The sequence below is a fragment of the Mus caroli genome, unplaced genomic scaffold (assembly GCF_978045245.1).
Source record: "Mus caroli unplaced genomic scaffold, Mus_caroli_1 scaffold_10, whole genome shotgun sequence".
Taxonomy (NCBI): Eukaryota; Metazoa; Chordata; class Mammalia; order Rodentia; family Muridae; genus Mus; species Mus caroli.
The window spans coordinates 31,923,348-31,945,773 of NW_028227265.1; positions in this window are offsets into that span (position 1 = coordinate 31,923,348).

Below are 22,426 nucleotides of genomic sequence, written 5' to 3' on the forward strand. Positions count from 1 at the left end.
GGAAATCCAACAAGGTAGCTAATCTTGGATGTCAGCTTGACATATCTGAGAAGAGCAAACCTCAATTTAGGAAGATTGGTCTGTGGCAGTATTTGTGAGATATTTTCTTGCATTTGTATGTAACCCACACACCACTGTGGGCAGGTCTGTTTTGAGGTCTGAGCATATAAGTAACAATACGAAAGCAATCCAGAAGAAGCAACCCGAAAGGAAGCATCCCTCAGTTCTCTTTGCTTTAGTTCCTGTTTCTATGTTTCTACCTTGAGCTCTTGCCCTGATTTGTGTCATTAATAGATTGTTACTTGGAGTTATAAAGTAGCATGCTTTGTCCTAGCCCTAGAGAAGCAAACTAGGATGCCTATTATATACATTGAGAGGCAGAACAAATGCAAGACCTTGTTTTTCTTAAATATGGAACACCAAAATCATCACACTTAGACAGTTCATACAATAATGATGTAAACTAAAAATATGATGATTCCATTCCTAGATATTCACATCCATTTCTAGAAATGAAACACAGTGCATCAACAATGACACTTCTAACAGCTCTTCTGAGGTTAATTGCTCTAACCCTGAGGTACCCTGAACTTCAGCAGGCAGCCTAGTCCTTTCTTGTGTCATTACTAGTATGTAAAAAAAAGTAAAAGTCGGAATAAATTTTAAAAAACTGCGAAAACCCAAAATTAGGGTGCTAAAAGACATCTTCATTGGAAGAAAAAATATAAATATTCATATTTTAGAGAGCAATCAAGATGTTGATGTTAATATTAGAGCAATAACTTTAATTGTATTTCAGCAAACGGATGCCAATTAGGAAACAAATTATCTCATAGAAGCTTGTCTTGCACAGTTTTGCCCTGAAGGTAAGCTGAGGGCTATGTTAGCTTCCTGAATTTTAATGCACAAATGAACACCTCCAAAATTATTAAAATTAAAAATAAGTATTTAAAAGACTTTAAATTATGCCAAAAATAAATGACAGCTCCAAGCTTACTATTTAGACAGAGCACTTCCTCTCACAGATTATAAAAAGAAACTTACTTGCTACAAGAAGGTAACTTCTAAGTAAAGAAGGGCCATTCTGTCTGTTCCTTTAGTGATGGATTTGAGATGCCACATCATATCTGAGGAAGCAAAGGAAACTTTGAATTGCCACATAAGTTTCCTGTGAACTTCATAAGCTTCCTAAAATCCCACAGTCTCACATGCATTTACTGAAGCTTTCTCAGAGCTACCTAAGGAAGATCTGGTATGGTGTGATGATGCTACAAGGTAAGAGATAAGCATCAAAGGATGACTATTCCAAGAGATCCTGGTTAGCTAGGAAACCAGTGATGTTGTATGATCTGCCCAAGCCCTATTGTAGCTAATTCTGTAGTGCCATCTTTCATGGCTCAAATCCCAGAAAAGGCGCTATCTTGCTGGACAGATAGATAGATAGATGGATAGATAGATAGATAGATAGATAGATAGATAGATAGATAGATAGATAGATAGATAGATATAAATATATAGTCTGTATCAGACAACCTCTGTGGTGCAACACAAGAAGAAATTGTAATTTTTTCCATGGAAAATTGCTCTTCTTAACAGCAAGGAGATACCTTATTTTCATGAATATATCTGTGTTCTTAGTGCTAACAGAATTAGTCCTTAGCAGAGTGTACAACAGGTGAGAACTTCAGGGCTCCTTGGTTTTTAATGTGAGCTTGGAGCTTCCATTCCCATGAACTAGCGAATTCTAAGGCTTCTTGTCCACTGAGAACTATTTTTCTCATGGACTATTCTGTCTATGAGTCTTCCTTCTGCATTTGTCAGATGGAAACAACAGGCTGTTGCGGTAAATCTCCTCCCAAATATGCCCCAGGAATGAAAACAGGACACAGTTAATATGATTACATGCTGTGTGCCTGGACTGGGCAGATCTACTGCTACACTACCATCTTCCACAGCTCATGAGACCCCTTAGAACTTTGTTTTCTCCAGGCCTTGTGCTTCTGCTCCACTTTTCTTCTTCTTCTTCCTCTGCTGCATCCTCTCCCTCTTCCATTTTCTCCTCCTTCTCCCTCCCTTCCGCTCCACATTCCCTTTTATCTGTTCAATTATCAGCTCTCCTTATTTTACAAATTAAGGTGGGAAGCAGGTTTACAGGAAATCACCTGAGTGCTGACTTTCCTTGTTCACAACCCCACAGAAGAGAACAGATTTAACATCAAATATAATTAGCCCCAGGGCTATCCACAACAATAGGCCAGCTCTTCCTTTAGGTTGGATGAACAATTCACTCATATATACTCTACAAATAAATCTGACATTCCTGGGATGTTACTACTTTGCATATTTAACCTAAATTGGACAGTATATATTATGTAATGGTTTTAAAGAGAACATCACCCGTAGTTATATATTTATATATTTGGTCCCCAGTTGGTCAAACCGTTTTGGAAAAAATGGAGGTGTGACCTTATTAGATGAAATATGTCGATGGTAGCAGACTTTTTTTTTGATTTTTAATATTTTTATTACATATTTTCCTCAATTACATTTCCAATGCTATCCCAAAAGTCCCCCATAGCGCCCCCCACTTCCCTACCCACCCATTCCCATTCTTTTGGCCCTGGCATTCCCCTATATTGGGGCATATAAAGTTTGCAAGTCCAGTGGGCCTCTCTTTCCAATGATGGCCGACTAGGCCATCTTTCGATACATATGCAGCTAGAGACAAGAGCTCCGGGGTTCTGGTTAGTACATCATGTTGTTCCAACAATAGGGTTGCAGATTCCTATAGCTCCTTGGGTACTTTCTCTAGCTTCTCCATTGGGAGCCCTGTGATACATCCAATAGCTGACTGTGAACATCCACTCCTGTGTTTGCTAGGCCCCGGCATCGTCTCACAAGAGACAGCTATATTTGGGTCCTTTCAGCAAAATCTTGCTAGTGTATGCAATGGTGTCAGCGTTTAGAAGCTGATTATTAAGCTAGGTCTCTCTGCTCATGGTTGTCTTTCAAAGCATGAATTCTTAACTACTACTTCATTAGCATGTTTACCTGGCTGCTCTCATGCTTCCTGTCATAATCATACATTCTAACCCTTGAAACTGGAGGCTCCCCATGAATCACATTCTCTAATATGTTTTCCTGGTCATGGTGTCTTATCAAAGCCACAGAAATGTAACTAAGGCACATAACCCCCTCAAAGTGACCACATTAAAATCAACTAATGGACAACTTCATTCACATACTGCCCCAGTCCTTTCTCTGTTTTTTCTTTTATATTGTTATGGTGACTGGCAAGATCCACACACTAGAGCAGCAAATGACTTAGCATATATTTGTACATTTTTAAATTTTGAATTTCTACTCACAGTTTACCTACAGAGTTTGCTATAGCTGGTAAGAAATTATGTTCTTGACCTCATATCATCATTTTAAGAAGTATGAAAGACTTTTCTGTAGCAAGTTGGTGGCAAAAGACTCATATATGAGTAAAATCAGAGAGGAAAGTCTATTACAAACATGATTTAAGTAGCTAAAATGATATAGAATGCCAGCTCAGACTCACAGAAAAGTGGAGTCATGGTATATCATATAAAAACATTAATCTGTATTGCAAATGAGATATAAATATCTGTCCTTAGCCTAAGATTAGGTCACCATCAAGTATGAATTTCCACATGATATGAAACAGTGAGAGCAACCAAATAAAATGAATCCAATGAAAATGGTAGCAGAGGACTGCAAATTTCTCAGTCAAAAATTATAGATAGAAAAAAAGTCTGGGAAGTTTTTCTGCACACACTACTCTTTTCTTCATATGTCTACGCAGTGATCATACCTCTACACACTTTGAGAATCTTTTGCTTTGTTTTCTTACTAAAGATTTCGACAACTCATGACTTGCTTTTTAAACCACTTTCTAGAAATTGCTGAACAAACTGGAAAACTGGGTGTTTTAATTTGTTCCAAAGTAATGGATCAAGGAGTATTATCTTTGGCACATCTGCCCAAGACATGAGCTCATGTTCAAATGATGATCTCATTTTCAGTTCAAAACCAAGCCATGTCAGACATGAATCCTCTGCCATCTTCAGCCTGCTTTCAAGAGAGAGGGTTAAGTTGCCTTCCCAGCCCATTCCAGAGACACTTGGTGTGGCGAAGCACCTGCATTTCAAATGCATCACTGTAACTAACTCCTCAAAGAGGCCTTTCCAATTGCTAAGGAAGGGCAATCCAATCTGCCATCAGATGAAAATAGGTGGAGGTCCCAGTTCCCTGCCTGCCTGCTCTGATTGCACACACATTGCTCAGGACAGTAATTTCAAAAGCTACTGAAGCAAATTATCAGAACTATGAAACTATGATGAGATGTAATCTCATGCCACTACTAACATTTGCCTAAGACTATGGACACTCTGCAACACATCCAGATTTTTATATTCTTAAATGTGTAGCTAAGATAGTACCAGTTTTATGGCCTGTGCCAGCCAAAAAAGTACTTGGAAGCTTTAAATTAGCCCCACAATTCCAAGTCTGAGAATCTGTTTTCTTGAAGATAGCTAACTGCCAACTTTCTCACACAGGCTATCTCTGAGGCATAAAATTGAATGTACCACGATGCTTGGTGCTTATATTTAGTTAATTGTGGGTGCAATCAGCCAATTGAGGACACAATTAGACACTGCAATTAGCTGCTGTGGTCCAAATTATTGGAGAGAGGCAAAAACAGGAGGCTCAGTCAAAGCCTCCTTAAAGATGCAGGTCTGTGGATGAAATCACTGATGGAAGTCATTCAGATGAATATATCCATGAAGTCGAAAGAAAGTGAGAAAATAGCGTAAGCTGAAAATTGTAGGAAAGTAAGCGAGTAACACCATAACTTCACATGTGCATACAGTTTACAAATCTGTGGGCAGAAGCATCTTATCTAAAATGTGTTATAAAATAGTAGCTATGGCATACAAGCTTGAGGTAGAGAAAAATTAAAAGAATAATAATTCCCACTCTTTTATGTCACTTTACAGAAGTCAATTTTCCCTCTCTCTTACAGTTTCACCATTTCAGAAGACTGAAGGGAAAATAACAAATTACTTACCAGATCCCTTTTCCGGAGATACCAGTGGTCCACTGATAGTCCACTTCATATTTTTAAACACTCTTAGAGAGACGGTTCTCCTTTTAGAGCTGTGGTGACTGAACCTGAGTAAAGCTTACTCTGATTAAGATTACCACCAGCAGCATAGAGTGAGGGGAAGTGTCTGTAGCCTCAGAAAGTCTTGTCTCAAAATTATGATCTTCCAAATGGCTGCTTTATTGTCTATAAATGAGATATAAGTCAAAAATAAGTTCGAATCTAGAATCTTAGGAAAATGTCAATCACCTAATAAATGTTCATCTAAAACATTTAGAAGAGAATTACTTTACTTGGGGATAGGGAGGTGACAAGGAGGATAAATGGCTTTAATAGCTGCAGTTCTATTGCCTGGATCTTCAAATTTTTATATTGATTGAACTTTGCTATAGTTCCTTTAAATATTGGAAGGAAAACTCCTTAAATTATTTGCTAGTAACTTTGTCTCTAGAATTTTAATTTTGACTTACGTCTTTGTTTCAGTATTTAATTAAATTCTGTTTTAGAACCTTACCAAAATGGTTTAAAGAAGGGGAAAGATAAATGGTCATATGGAATCCAATGCTTTTTAATTACAGGAATCCATTCACTTTATAATATCAGTGTAACAATTACTTAATGAAATTGAATTATTCCTTTTAAAATTGACTTAATTAATGATTCAATTTATATTAGATTGATTTTATAATCCCGTTTTAGCTATAATAGTAAGGTTTAGGGTTTCTTTAAAAAGGAGACTTTTAAGAACTATTAAAATGTGAACTTGCTTGAAATGGAAGTTTATATGGATAAATAGATGTCTTTAGTTAAGACACTCAAAATTTTACTACTCTATTTTGTTTAAGAGGAAAATGCAATAATTTTATATTATAATTAATTTTAGGGTTTTTAAAATCCAATTATTTTCTGAATAAGCTATTAAACTTATTTCTTTATGTAAGGAGTGAACTGAAGAGCTTACAGAAGAATGGTTCTATGATATTTAATGGGCTTTTACTCTGCTAATGAATCTTCAACATTTGCTGCCTGTCAGGTTCATAGAATCCCTCGCTCGCATAAAGCCTGTCTTCCCACCTGCCCAAACCTGGGCCAATACCACAGTAAGGCCTTTTTTGACAGAGTTTCTACAGCATGATGCTATGGAGAGGATAAAAGTGATTCATCCTCATTTCCAATTTCTCAAACATCCCACGAAAGCAAGCATGCTATCTCTTACCTGTCTCCCATCTAAAAACCTCAGTGCTTAGACTATACCTGGAACCGCAGGTGAGAATAACTTGTAATTATTCTAAAACACATAGTAAGAAAAAATAGAGGCAAAACATGTAATTTGTTTATTACTAACTCTAAGAAGGCCACACATATATGCAACAGGGGTGTATTCATTTATCACAAATGTGAAAATCTGGATTATTGAACACATCAGTACATCATTTAGTCATTTGCATTCCTATGCCAGTCTCTCATTACTGCTATAATGAGCTGCGCAGCTTTCAGGAATTCACTGTGATTATTTATATTTCTAGAGTTTAGGAGTATCTCACAGACACACAGTAGAGACTTTACGGAGGAATGAGTTCCAACCTTTTCCAGGTTCCAGAGGCTATCTCTGTTCCAAGCACAATGGCACTTCTCACTAAGCCTCCAACTCCTCTCTTTTTTTCTAGCCTCTGTTTTCATTCCTCCAAGGTCTCAGTTTCACTTGGCCAGAAATACAGAGATGATGCTAGTAATCATCATCTCAAACTTTTAACTTATTCATAGCTATGACAATTTTATTAACAGCTTCTGATAAGATGTGAGCCTCTTTGGGCATTGTTCAAACCGGCATAGCTCCATATAGAATCAATGTTTTCCCTTGTGTAGAAAACAAGAGAGTAAGGAATCAATGTCCTCAGGTGTTTTCTGTTCCTTCCCTTAACTGGTTACTATTATGCACACACACACACACACACACACACACACACACACACACACGAAGAGAGAGAGAGAGAGAGAGAGAGAGAGAGAGAGAGAGAGAGAGAGAGAGATTCCAATTCCATGCTGCAAAAGTAATAGTTTTATCTTTTATCTATTCATTGACTTATTTGTTTTTATTTTCTTTTAATACAGGCTTTCACTACATAGGCCTACCTTACATGGTACTCATAGAAAACTACCTGGCTATGCCCATTGAGTGCTAGGATTAAAGGTATATACCATATGCATAGTCAGTGAGAGTCAATGTTAAAAATAAAAATTCTGTTGCACCATAACATATCTTAGATATATTTGAAAAAAAAAAGCATGATTCTTGTGGCATTTCATACTTCAATGACTGCCCCCTCTTCCAAATAAAAGCTCCAGATGAGAAAAGGTGAAAGTGAAATCCACTTTTCCATGCCAGGTTATCGTGAGCTTCAAAGAACAATTTTAATTCTCAATTAGTTTACAGGATTAAAGTTTTATAGCCCTGAATTAATTGACTTTTTGATATGGCTACTTCCCTCCATTATTCTGTTAATTCTACATATTCAGTGTGTGAAAGTGAGTGTGCGTATGTGTAAGAGAGAGAGGGGCAGGGAGGCAGAATCAGAGACAGAGACAGAGACAGAGCCACAGAGAGAGACAGTGAGACACACGCAGTAACAAACTGTCTTTTTCTCTCTCTTCTTGCTAATGAAATGAGTCTCAGAGGTCTCTTTAGTAGAGATAATTCTCTTTGCCTTAAAAAGCAGTCATATTGCAAGGAATCATACTATTAACTATTGTTACCTACCCAAACCATTATCATACACAGAACTCCAGCTGTAACTATACACATATGGTTTGAATGAATATTTCTCACCTACGCTGATGCTACTTCTGCCAAGAGCCAAAGATCACCTAACAAAGGCCCCAATACCAAACATGTGATACCTTCTTTTGAATTGTTGGCCAACACTTTCTAAGAAACTCCCAGAATACTCAGCCTATGGTACTTGTACTTGGCTAAATTCCAGAGATGGAAGGTTATGTCCCTCTTGCTGAAGACACCATGTACTTCAGAACTAATATCCTGTGGTCACTAAGTTGAAATGTCTCCTTCCTGAGGACTAGCTTATGGTACCAGAAGGGACCATTCAAGCTTTCAAAGGAGGGAGGCAACGAATAGTTCTACACATCTATAATGCCTATGAACCACAACAATTGTCTTAATCGCATAAGAAACCCAAGAATGTAGGATTGGCATGCATACCTTAGCCATAACCAACCACTATTTAATTGGATTTAAGATCTGCCAAACAAGAGAGAGACGATGTCTGGTACTAAAAACCTAAATAAATATTCAGAGCTAGTGAAATCATGGTTATTGGAGAAGAACATACAGTCACTAATTTACTAACCAGGATGATCCCTAAAAAACAATCTATAAGTGCTTTTCCTTCTATCCACAGATAAGAATAGTCATCACTCCTCATCAAGATACCTCCTCTTTGTAACAGACAGACTACTATAGACTCATTCTAGAGCCCAGTGTCAATGGATCGATCTACAAAATACTCCCACACATAAGGTTCAGAGAACATTGCAGAAAGGGTTGGGGTGTGGCAAAAAGGATTGTAAGATCCAGAGGATTAGGGAATTTGCTATAAAATCACGACTCTTAGAAATATCTGAAGCTATATCCATGAATTCTCACCAACATTACTACCCAAACCTGAGCCAAACAAGGACTCCACCACACTGAATCTGCAAAACTGAACAGAAAAAAGTCCACAAGGCCTCAACACTACACAATGAACTATCGGCACATGAGGAAAATGAGGGCAGTGGCCCCTCCCTAAGGAAGAGCACAATGATTAGCTGTCAAATAACAAGATGTTAGTCCTGAAAATATGCAAAGCGTTATTATAGTGACTGAACAGGTTATATTTTAGAACACAAAATATATGCTATGAATCTGATGGAGAGAAGGAGGTAATATGGGAGGATTTAGAGAAAGAAAAGAAAAGGAATAAGCCTTATAAACAAATTACAATCTCAAAACATTGTTTAAACTAATTTTAAGACCTGTCAAATTCTGTACTGCTCTTTGGCAATTACACACTTGTTTATTCAACCAATATTCATAATGTGGCTCAACATTCTCTCCTGGCCCAAGAAAATAATACGTCCCCCCCCCCCCCCCCCAACAACTGGAACCACTAAGAGGCCAATAGTTAGAGGAATGGAACACAAAACTGACATTTGCTTCTAGAGATGAGGTCTAGAAAGGACAGATTTAAACCTGTGACCAAATGAGCCTACTGATGTTTTACTTCTAAATTAAGATTTCAATGTTGACTTCACAAGCAATTGTTATGCACTTCTTTTGGGGGGGTGGTCACTGCTCCCATTCTCAGTTTTCCTCCATTGCCTATGGTTCTTTGTGTAGTGTTGGGGCCTCATGGACTTTCCTCTGTTCATTTTGTCAGGTTCAGTGGCATTGTTGTTATTTGGCTCAGGCTTGGACAGTCATGTGGGTGAGATATCATGCAGATAGCTTCAGATTGATCATCTTACAGGGTATCCCAGTATGTTGGGGAATAGAGCAGGAAGAGTACACAGCAAGATAAACTCAGCTGGCTCTCTTCCACAAAGACACCAACCAAAGCACCATGGTCTTAGAGGGCAGCCAGTGGGAGACTATTGACAGCCAGTGGGAGAAATGACTTCAAGATTCATGAGGAGGTAAGTGGAAACAACCATTATTTTATAAATTATATAGTCTGGGAACTAGCTTCTCTTCAATGGGATCATGTGAAGGCTAAATACTCTCAATCAGTTCTATTAGCAATGATGTCTTCCAAAGCAAATTGCAGTAAAATTGTTTTAAACTGTGATGCCAAGTAAGAAAAAGAAACAGTGGGGGAAAGCATAGATATAATGCCAGTGTGCAGGAGAGGGGTATTGGGAAGACTGGCTTCCTCGGCAAAAGGATCATTGTGTCTGAGGTTAGTAAACAGAGGCACAAAAAACAAAAAGAAATTTTAAATTAATAGATCCTAGCTGAGCTGTAAATTTCTTGAGAGAGAAGACTAAGGCCCATTGAGTTTGTGTATTTGACTCTTATCTGAGCTCTTGAAACAGACCTCACTTTAAACCTGCTGCTTAGCTGACAGCCCTAATGTATTGCCTTTCCTGTTTAAGGCCTCTGTTTCCAATTTATGAGTCACACACAAAACTCAAACATAGAAAGCCACAGGACATACATACTCACAGAGCACACAGGCACATGCATCTAAGAGCTCCATCATCTTTAGAAGTGTGTAGTTTTACACAATCACCATTCCCCTCCTGAACCAGATCCTTCTGCAATTATGGGCCTTTCTTTCAGGTATTTGTTTTCCTGATGCATTTTCTGAAATTGCTTTAACCTTAACAAGCTCCCAATGAGTTCTCTACTATGAAGCATTAATGCCCAAATTTGCTGTGTGTTCAAGGAAAGAGAAGGCTTCTGAAAGAAACCCCAGGCTAGGTTTCAGGTATGTTTAATCCTGTCTACATGAGAAGCAATAGCTAGATCATTTCAAAAGCATGTGCCTTTAGGATTCAAGCTGTTAATGTTTGCAAACCAGACAACCACCCTTAATACCACTGCTGGTTTATTGACACAAACTCTTTGCTTCCCACGGCTTGTAATTGAATCCCCCCACTGCTTAATTGGAAATAGAATGACTCCAAAACCAGATTTGAAACATCTTCTAAAGCTGGAAGGAACATCAGCACTCCCTTTTAAAAATAAAAATTATATCATTAACCGTGTTAAGTGAAGATTGGTGTTCTGCTGAATATCAAGAAATGAGTGCACCCCAGGACTGTCTGAACACAGCACAATTCTGTTTTACAGAGGCCTCCCTCCTCTCTCAAGCATAAAGTCAAAGGCTGGCTTTGTTTCTGCTGTGTGACGCCGAAATGCTTGGCCTATTCTCATCCTTTTAAAGGACTCTTTTCAACTGACAGATAATTTGAGCAGCAATTTCTTTCAGATAATCATTCAACAAATAATTGTTAAGCTATTATTACAAGTCAAATACTGACCTAAACATGAAAGAGCATGAGCGAGAAGAAAACAAAGGAACCAGTAAGCAGTTGTGTTATTTTCTGTGTATATATTACACTAAAATGCATACATGTGTGTTAAATTTACTAAGCCATAGAAAATAAAGCTACAGATAATTCCCTGTCATTCAGTAGCCGACACCAGTCCTGTAGGGGTCTGTATTTCTCAGGGTTCTCTATAGTAATGAAACTTATCAAATGAATATACATATTTACAGGAATTATTTATAGGAATATATATTAGTATAATACACAACACACACATATAAACGGTTCACTGGCTCTCTCGATAGATAGATAGATAGATAGATAGATAGATAGATAGATAGAGAGAGAGAGAGATAGAGAGATAGATAGAGATATATACAATAAAACAACATTGACATAAGGGTCACCTAAGACCATTATAAAATACAGATATGTTTCTATGACCATAGCACCTCAAGGCTTTGCCAAGACTGCTGCATCAAGAACATCAAGGTTATTCCCCTTCCTTCCTCAATCCCCTACCCGCCAGATGCCCTGGTACATGCCCAGATCCCCTGAGCTTTCCCCTGAGCACCATTGTATGACCAGGATTCCACCTGCCTTCACTAGGCCTTGTGCACCAAGTACATCCAGGTTAGACCATTTTACCTCATCTAACCCTTTGCGTGCCTGATCTCCTGGGGTAGGCCCAGCTCTTCTGAAATACATGCTGACTCCTGAGTTCCACTATTGAGCCTGAGACCACCCAACAGAAGCCTACAGCACCAAAGAATACTCAGAATTGGTTTGTCTTCCCTAGTTATGCTATACCAGAAGTATACAGGATCAACCAGATAGCTAAAGGCTGGCATGGGAGCACAATCAACACTAGCCAGGGAAATATGGAACTTCTATAGCACAGCTGTCTATCTGTCTTAGTTTGACAAACCCAGGATATCCAAAAACAACCAAAGTACACGAAAATGACCTTAAATCCAATCTTATAAAGATGATAAATGCCATTACAGAGAAAATGAATACATACCTTGAAGAAATAACAGAAAATAGAATTAAACATGTAAAGAAAATGAATAAAACTGTTGAACACCTGAATATAGAAATAGAAATAATAAAGAAATCGCAAACTGAACAAATCCTGGAGATGAAAAATCTAGCAAAAGGAACAAGAAATATGGACACAAGCATTGACAAGAAAATACAAGAGATGGCAGACAGAATCTCAGGTTTAGAAGATACAATAGAAGAAATTGATATACCAGTCAAAAGAAAATCCTGAGTGAGGTAACTCAGTCACAAAAAACCAAACATGTCTGTATTCACTGATAAGTGGATATTAGAAAAAAAAAGCTCAGAATACCCAAAATACAACAGACAAAACCATACAATGGACAAAAAAAAAAAAAAGGATCTTCAATAAATGGTATTGCTCTACCTAGATGTCTGCATGTAGAATACAAATTTATCCACTTGAATTTGAATTTTTGAAGGGGGATAAATATGGATCTAAGACTTCAACATAGGACCAGAAACACTAAATCTAATAAAATAGAAACTGGGAATTGTCTTGAATACTTTAGAACAGGAGACAACTTCTTGAACAGAACATCAACAACTCAGGCAGTAAGATCAACAATAAAATAAAAGTATCTCACAAAACTGAAAATTATCTGTATGGGAAAGGGCACTGTCAAGTTGAGAAAAGATCTTTGCCTTCCTTTACCTTTACCTTCCTTCAGAGGGGTAATATTCAAAATATAAAAAGAACTCAAGAAATTAAACACCTATAAACCAACTATCCCAATCAAACAATGGTGTACAGAACAAAATAGAAAGGAATCTCTAATGGCCCAGAGGCACTTAAAAAAACATCAACATCCTTAATCATCAGGGAAGTGCAAATCAAAATCATTCTTAGATTCCATCTTATACCCTTCAGAATGGCTAAGACCAAAAACATGTGACAGCACATGATGGAGAGGATAAGGAGCTAGGGGAATGCACATCCATTGCTGGTTGGGGTGCAAATTTATACAACCTCTTTGGAAATCAATCTGGTGTTTTCTCAAAAAATTACTAATAATTCTACTTCTCCCTAGCACATACCCAAAAGATGCTCATACATATCATAAGGACACTTGCTCACCTCTGTTCATAGAAGTTTATTCATAGTAGCCAAAAACTGGAAACAACCCAGATGTCCCTCAACTAAAGAACAGATTTTTTTAATGTGGTACATTTATACAATAGAATACTACTCAGCTATTAAAAACAATGATATAGTGAAATTTTCAGGCAAATGGGTGAAACTAGAAAATATAATCCTGAGTTGGGTTACTCAGAAAGACACACATGACATGTACTAACTAATGTATATTAGCCAAAATGTACAGGATAACCATGACACAATCCATGACCCAAAGAAGCTAAGTAACAAGGAGGGTCCAAGAAAGAATACTTTCATTTCACTCAGAAGTGAAAATGAAATAAGCATAGGAAGTTTATGAACACAGGGAACTGGGAGGGGAAAGAGAAAGGAAATCAATGGGAAACATGTCTGGAAAAAGCCTAAGACCTGGGATGGGGGAAGCTATAGGGGTGACCTTAGCTGAGAGTCCTACAAGCAGGAAATATGGAGACTGAAGTGTCCACTTCCTACAGGTAGGCAGGACTTCCAGTGAAGGGTGAAGGCTACCATCCGACCTACAAAATCTTCAACCCCAAATTTGTCATGCTTGTAAGATAAGCATGGATAAAAATGGAGAAGAGATGGAGGGAATGGCCCAACAACAACTGCCCAACTTGAGACCCACCTTATGGGAAGGAACTAACCTCACACACTATTAATGAAATTCTGCTATGCTTGCAGACCAGAACTTAGTGTAAATTTCTCCTGAGTGGCTTCATCCAGCAGCTGATGAAAACAAAGGCAGAGACTCACAGCCAAACATTATGCAGAGTTTAGGGAGTCTTGTAGAAGAATCAGGGAAAAGATTGAGGGAGCCAGGGGGATGAAGAACACTACAAGAAGACCTACAGGGCCAACTAACCTGAGCCTATAGGTCCTACAGAGGCTGAACCAATAACCAAGCAGGACTCCCAGTGGAGAGATAAGGACACACAGAACCTTCAACCCAAAATGTATCCAACATACAAAATGTGTACAGAAAAATATGGAGCAAAGAAGAAGGGAACTGTCAACCAATGGCTGCCCCAAATTAAGACCCATCCCACAGGCAGGAACCCACTATTAATGATACTCTGTTTTGCTTGTAGACAGAATCCTAGTATAACTGTCCTCTGAGTGGTTCCACCCAATTGCTGATGGAAAACAGATGCAGAGACCAAGAGTCAAACATTAGATGGATCTTAAGGAGACATGTGTAAGAATGTGAGAAGGATTGAGGGACCAAAAGAAGTTAGAGACTCACAGGAAAACCTACAGAGTCAACTAACCTGGGCCCTTGAGGATTCCAGAGACTGAACCACCAACCAGAAAGTAAGCATGGGCTGGGACTCAACCCCCCCCCCACACACACACACATATGTAGCATATATGCAGTTTGGTCTTCATATGGTTCCCTCAACAACTGGAGTGGGAACTGTCTCTGAATCTGTTGCCTGCCTGTGAATCCTGTTCCTTTAATTGGGCCACCTTGTTTGGACTCAGTAGAAGAGGATGTGCCTAGTTTTGCAGTGCCTTGATGTGCCAATGTGGGGTGATACTCATGGGGTCTTCTTGATTCTCAGAGAGAAAAGAGTAATGGGGGAGGAACTGTGTGAGAGGGGTACTGGAGGAGAGGAGGCTGATACTGGGGTGTAAAGTGAATAAATTAATGAATGAAAAATATGTGTGTAAAAATAGAGAAACATAAAAAATGGTCAAAACATATGGGGGTTTCTAACAAATTAGGGGCACCCCCCTAAACTATACCAAGTATAATATTATCTTTGTCTTTAGGAGACTGCTTAATTGGTTCCATGAGCAGCTTGGAAGCTATTTAAATAGATACAAATATTGCAATAAAAAAGAAATAAAATAGTGACAAGAAAAAAAAATCTGTAAATATTCAATACTGATTTTTTTTTCCTGAATTGGTAGACTCCACGAGTGTAAACGTCATGGTTAGAGAGAGATGATTATAGTTTTAATAACTTATATAGCTATTCACTGAACTATTGATATTAGTAACTGTAAATATATAGTAAATTAATTGAAAAGAGACATAAAATGAATCACATTTGTAGCAAATGAATATGTAGATAAATAAACATCATCATGTTAAAACATATTTTTCAGCACAGTAAAATATTAGGAATGTAGAAGTACAGTAGTGATTAGTTCTCTCACTATGTGTATACAGTCACCAACGTGTAGACACATGGGGTGACATTTGCTAATATAGCATGGAAAGGTGACGAAACACTATATTTCAAAGATTTAAGATAATGGTTCCTCACATAACTTATCTTAAACAATAAATCCTTTGAAGGCCTGAGAAAGAGTTTCAAGTTATCCTTGTATTTTAAGCTGCGTGGCTCATAGAAAACACATAATGGATCCAGCAGAACATCTCAACGTTCCTCCTTCTTCTCACACATTCAGCCTGCATGAAAGATGGTTTTTTGGAGGAACTGTGAGCTTTGCCTGTGAAATCACTCCGCTTGCTTTCTCACATCTTGCCGCAGGCATGTATTAATTGTTTAAATGTGGGGAAACCATTTAATACGCACAACCTAACTGCTTAGCTAGAAAGCACTTTTATCCCCATTTTCCATGTGTGAAAAGTAATTGTGGCTTGTATTGTTGTACGAGAGTTTAACAGAGAGAGAGTCTGGCTTTGTAAAACAGAGGAGAGCTGGCATTGACTCAGTATTTTCAATGTCCTGGTGTCTCCCTCACCCAGTACCCTCACTCAGTTATGCTTCATACCTTTTTCTCTTCTGTTAACAAATGTATCAGGCTCAGCAACACATCCCAGGGACTCTGTAGTATGAACACCCCCAACTTAGGTTGGAACTGTGGTGAATAGGGATGAAGTCAGCCACTGCTGTCCCATGGCATGGCATCTGGGCTGTTTTCCATTATGGTCTCCATCTTGTTCTCCATCAATCTATCTTCTAGTCTTTTCTCTGCCTGTTTTCCAGTTGTCGTGGCCTTTAATCGACAAAAATCCTTCCATCTTCACAGCGTTGACTTCTATTTTGACTCCTACTTGAGGAGTCTTTCTTGAGCCAGTCTTCCCGGCATATAACACTCAATATTTCTGTCATAGGTGTTAGATCCAGTATTACTTCCTCTAAGAAGCTCCCCACCCTTGAACACAGAGGGACTCATTTCTTTTTCTATTCCATTTTCTTTTTTAGCTCCAGTTGCTAATTTAAATGGTGGTATGTGCACTTGGATAGACAGGCACTCTACAAATTCCGTGCTTGCTAATGAATTAATCAGCTAATAGTGGCTGATAATCCATATGCTTAAGAAGGATTTACCACAAAATCCAAAAGAATAATGAGTTGTACTCCAGAAATTTGTTCAAACTTTCTTCTGTCACACAATGAAAAAGGAACATTTCAGAAAGTCTTTTTCTCTATTCAAGCATTTAATAAGCAATGCATTCAGAGCCCCCAGAGGAAATTACTGGCCTTCTGAGGACAGACTATTTTACATCATAAAACTCTGCCCTAAAATAAGGAGTATCTATCTGCTGCTCAGCACTCAAGACTGAGCAGTTGCTTTTAATAAAGCAGGCTGTGTGGTATGGTGCTAAGGACATCTAGGAGAGGCTCTGAGAAATGCACAGAGATCTGCAGCTGTGATGAGAAAGCTTTGATAGGGCCCCAGACCTAAGTGCATCATCTTAGTAAAAGGATCTGGCAAGTTTTGCCTGGAGAGACCATGATAGAAAGAGGCTATACCTTTCCAGGGTGAGAACTCTTGAGTGCACATACAGTCGGCAGAAACATAACCGAGGAGATTAATGGAAAGCAAACAAACCAAATCCCTGTAGCTTTTTCTCCTCACAATACCCTCAAATTTTCATTTTTGACATCAGTATAGAGATTTTTTTTCCATAGTGGTCAGGTCTCTGCAGACACCAACAACTTGTCTGCCAATTTAATTCAATTCTGGAACTTTTTACCTGGTGATAGTGCCATATCTCACCGAGGAAAAGACTCAGGCTGAAGGCTGACCCATTCAGGTGCCAACTGCAAGTCCAGGATTTGGCCATTAATCTAACAGCTTCTCAAGGTCTGGTTGTATCATTGATTAGAATGGCTATAGAATTCAGTGGAAACATTACTTAATAAATTACCAGTTTGTTATGTTCAGTAACCACGAGAAAAGTCTGATGGAATAGAAGCTTAGGGAATAATACACGGAGCTTTAATGCTCTTTAAAAACTTTCCCCTCTTTCAGCACCACATGTATAGCAACCAGGACCCTCTTTCAACACATATTTGAGTTTTCTGTGGAGGCTTGACCCTGTGCGATTATGTATCAAATCAATAGCCATGGTGGGCCTCAAACTTCAAACCTCCAATAACATGGCTGTTTCCCTGGTAACGGGTGCTTATCTGCAGATTATCCAGAAGGTTATAGAGACTGGCTATCTCTCACTCCCCTCTGAAAAGAATGTGGTGATGCATATTTAATAGAGGGACTTCAATATAGGCTCTCACTCTATCACCTCTAGTCACTGGAGTAGATTAACACATTTAACAATTTGTAGACACCAATGACTTTAGAAGTAAGCATGCTAGGAAATTAGGCAAAGAACAATGAATGTAAAATTCTTATCTCATGGACTAGTAATACTTAGAGTATACTAAGAGGAATCCTGATTCGCATGTCTCTTTTTATACTGGCTGATTCCATTGGGGCCAGTGCCTGTGCAGTAAAGTTGACATGTGAAAATTAAAAGATAATTTGCAAGAGTTGGTTCTTTCCAACTACCATGTAGGTTCCAGGAATAAAAATCAGGTGGCCAGTCTTGGCAGCAAGCACCTTCCTCTGAGCCATCTCACCAGCCCTGACTTGAGACTGATAAAGAGTCTTTGATTAGGACAATCTTGGTTTTACCTTGTCTTGTTTATTTTTTTCTGTCAAACTTTTCTTTTGACACTTCCTTACACATACATACAACATATTTTAATTACTCTCACCCACTCTCCTTTGTCTTCTAACAACCTGACTTCTGACAACCCGTCCCCTCCTTAAAAGTTCTCTTTCTATATGTATGTGTTTTATTTTGAGACCAAACACATGGGACCTAGACTTTTGCATTGCAATCTGTCTTCATTGGAGCCTTGTAGGAGCACCAATTGTTGCTCAACTGATAGCCGTGACCTCCCATTTTCCCAACTCTTATGTGCAGCTGCAAGTGAGGTAGCCAGGGAATTGAGTCACCTTTCCCTCCTCCGTAGTTTGCTATTGACTGGCCTATTTTTGTGCAGGTCAACTATAGGCAAGCACAATTGCATTAAGTTCAGGATTAGAATAGCTTCATCGTGACCAAAAGAAGTCAGTCAATACATCTTATTCTCTTCCAACTCTTACATCATTTCTGCCTTCTGTTCTACAATATTCCATTAGCCTTATAAGTAGTGATTTAATGTCTTGCTTGTGGCTAAGCACAGAACCTTCCTTTACTCTCAACAATTTGAGAACAGTGTCCATTACCTTGTACTTCAAAGACAGGCTTCCTTGGTTAACACTGATAGTAGTATCTGTCTATAAGTATAAACATAAGTAAGTAGAAGGCAGTTGAGTGCTAGGTTAATATAGCTAAACATTACTAGTAAGTAACTCACTATGGCTTTTTACTTCTGCAGACATAGACATTTTTATTGAAATTTACAGTACCAAAATGCATTCCCATTTCTGAAGAAGGCTTCAAGTACAGGTAGTAGTTTTTACACTATTTTATTTTATTTTATTTTATTTTATTTTATTTTATTTTATTTTATTTATTTCGTTTCATTTCATTTCATTTTTTACTTATGTACTCTACATCCTGCCCACTCAACCCCCTCCCAGTCACCCCCTCCCACAATTTCTCCCCTATCCCCCTTCTCCTTTAAGCAGGTAGGAGCCCCTTTCGGGGGGGAATCCCCTACACCCTCCAGGTACTTCATGTCTCTGCCAGGCTAGGCACTTCCTCTCCCACTGATGCCAGAAAAGGCAGCCCAGCTAGAGGAGTATATCCCATGTACAGGCAACTGCTTTTTAGATAGCACTGCTCCACTTGTTCAGAACCCACATTAAGACCAAGCTACACATCTGCTACAGATGGTCAAGGAAGCCTAGGTCTTCTCCTTGTATGTTCTTTGCTTGTTGGTTCATACTTTGAGAGCCCAAAGGATACAAGTTAGTTGACTCTGTTGGTCTTCCTGTAGCATTCCTATCTCTTTTGGGGCCCACAATCCTTCCTCCTTTTCTTCCATAAGAATCCTCAAACTCCATCCATTGTTTGGCTGTGCATTTCTGTATCTGTCTAATCAGCAGCTCAGGAAAAGCCTCTCAGAGGACAACATGCTCCAGGCTGTAAGGGTAACACAATATCATTAATAGTATCAGAGATTGGTGTTTGCCCATGGGATGTGTTTCAAGTTGGGCTGATTATTGGTTGGCTATTCCCTCAGTCTATGCCATCTCCAATTCCTACATTTTTTTGTAGACAGAAGCAATTTAGCAGTCCCTCAACTGAAGAATGGATAAAGAAAATGTGGTACATCTACGCAATGGAATATCATTCGGCTATTAAAAAAAAAGATATCATGAATTTTATAGGCCAATGGATGGAACTTGAGAATATCATCCTAAGTAAGTTAACCCAGCCCCAAAAGGACATCCAAGGTAGGTACTCACTTATAAGTGGATATTAGTAACAAAATACAGTTATCGTGCTCATAGACCCAAGAAGCTAAACAGGAAGAACAAGTGGGCATTCTTGAATTTTACTTAGAAGGGGGAAATAAATAGTCATAGGAGGCAGAAGGAGGGAGGGGAATTGATGGGAGATGGAATAAGAACGGGAATGGGGGAAAATGAGAATCAGGTGTGGAAAAGGAGAGATGACCAGATGGCCATGAAAATGAATGGAAATCTGCTCTGCAACTGGCAGGTGTGAGGTGTGTTTGTGTGTGGGTGGAGGTATCTCCAGGATGAGACAGAGACCTGAGATAAGGGAGGAGCCTAGGAATCAATGGGGGCTTACCTTAGCTATGACTCATAATACTGGGGATATGAAACTTGAATAGGCCACCTCCTGTAGCTAGGCAGGAACCCCAGTGGAGCAACAGAGACACAAACCCATCCACAAAACTTTCAACCCAAAACCAATTACCCTCTGAACAGTCGTGTCAGTGATGCACAAATGGGCTCATTTGTCCCAGCAGATTAGTGTTGTAGTCCACCATTTTCACTTGGGTCAGAAAATTGCTGCCTTTTCTTCCCTATCAACCTGCATAGCATCTTCTGGTACTATGAATCCTAGTCAGCATGGAAGGGGTTTCTACCATAGTTGTAGGCTGTTTGTCTATAGTTTACAATCAAGATACACAGCTTCTTCAGCGATAAGGTCTTCTTATCTTCTTCTATAATCTGAGAGAAATGTGAAGCCTGTATGGATTAAGAGAACCATGGGGGCTTCCTGTTTGATGACTCAGGAAGATGAATATTTCTCTGATTTTCTTCCTCCATTTTACTGACTTTCAGGAACTCCTCTTTATTATTAAAGAACATTAGAAATAATGAAATTCTAAAATTCATGATAATGTGTAGATTTTCCCTAAGAAATATCACGTTGTCTTTGGTTTCTCTCCTTAAAGGGAAAGTTTTCAAAAATAAATGAGCCAAAATGTCTTTGTTTCTTGGGAACAAATGAAGAAACTTTCCTAGTGATGGTGGGTAACTCTGCTCACAATAAAATAGCACGGCAGTCTCACATTTGGCTTTATCTCCAGATCACAATTCCAAAAATGTTCTCTGATTACTTTTCTTGTCTTTATTGCACTTAGAGGCTGTGTCATGTAGAATATCAAGAACCTTCAGCAAATACCAAGAAGTGATGTAGCTTTGCTAGTTCCAGATCTGATCTTATGAATATCTTCTACACTGGCTTCCATTCCATGGTAGCTGCACCAGTTTATGCTTACATAGCAGTGAATGTGAGTTCTTCTTTGCATACATCTTCACCAGTATTTATATACACACACACACACACACACACACACACACATATATATATATATGACTACATACTATGTATAATTATATACGTAAGATATATATATACATATAAAATACTACACATTATGTATAATTATATAATATATGTAAAACATATTATATAATTAATATATATTTAATTATGATATATAATCTAAAATATAATTGTATTGCAATATAAATATTGCATTATAAAATATAAAATAATAAATATTGCATTTTATAATTGTAATCATATAAAATATATTATTAATTATAGTATGTAAAATTAATTTATAATATATCATACTATATATTTTATATAACAATAAAATATGTAGTATGTAATTTATGACATATTACATAGTATATGTTATATATAATATATGGGGTTTTTTTTTTTTTTGATTTATCCATTCTGACTAGGGTAAGATGTTAATTTGTACTTCCTTGATAGCTAGTGACAATAAGTTTCTTTTAAAAGCATCTAGTAGGCATTTCTATTTTATCTTTTGAGAAGTCTCTGTTCAGATCTATAACCCATGTTTACTGGGTTGCTTTCTTGGTGCTTTGCTTGGTGAGTTTGTTCTACAGTATACATATTAATCCTACAGGGATATGTGGGCTTTCCTCCTCACTAGATTGACGATTTTCCTGGATGTACTGAAGCTATTGCATTTCCCCAGTCCCAATTTATCAAATTTTGGTCTTATTCTTAAGTGAATGAAGTCCTATTTTTTGAAATCCTACTTCTATGCCAATATGTTGTAGTATACCCTCGGCTTTTTCTTGTAATTTTCAGAATTTCAGATATTACAGTGATGTCTTTGATCAATCTGTAGTTGACTTTTCTGCCCAGTGAGTAATAAGGGCTTAGTTTCCTTCCATTCAGTTTTTTAAAACCCCTTGTTGACAATGTTGTCCGTGGCTATCTCCACGTTTATCAAAAATCAGACATCTATAATTGTGTGAACTCGAGTCTGATTTTCTTGCACTAATATGTATATCTAATTTTTTTTTCTTTTTTTTTTTTC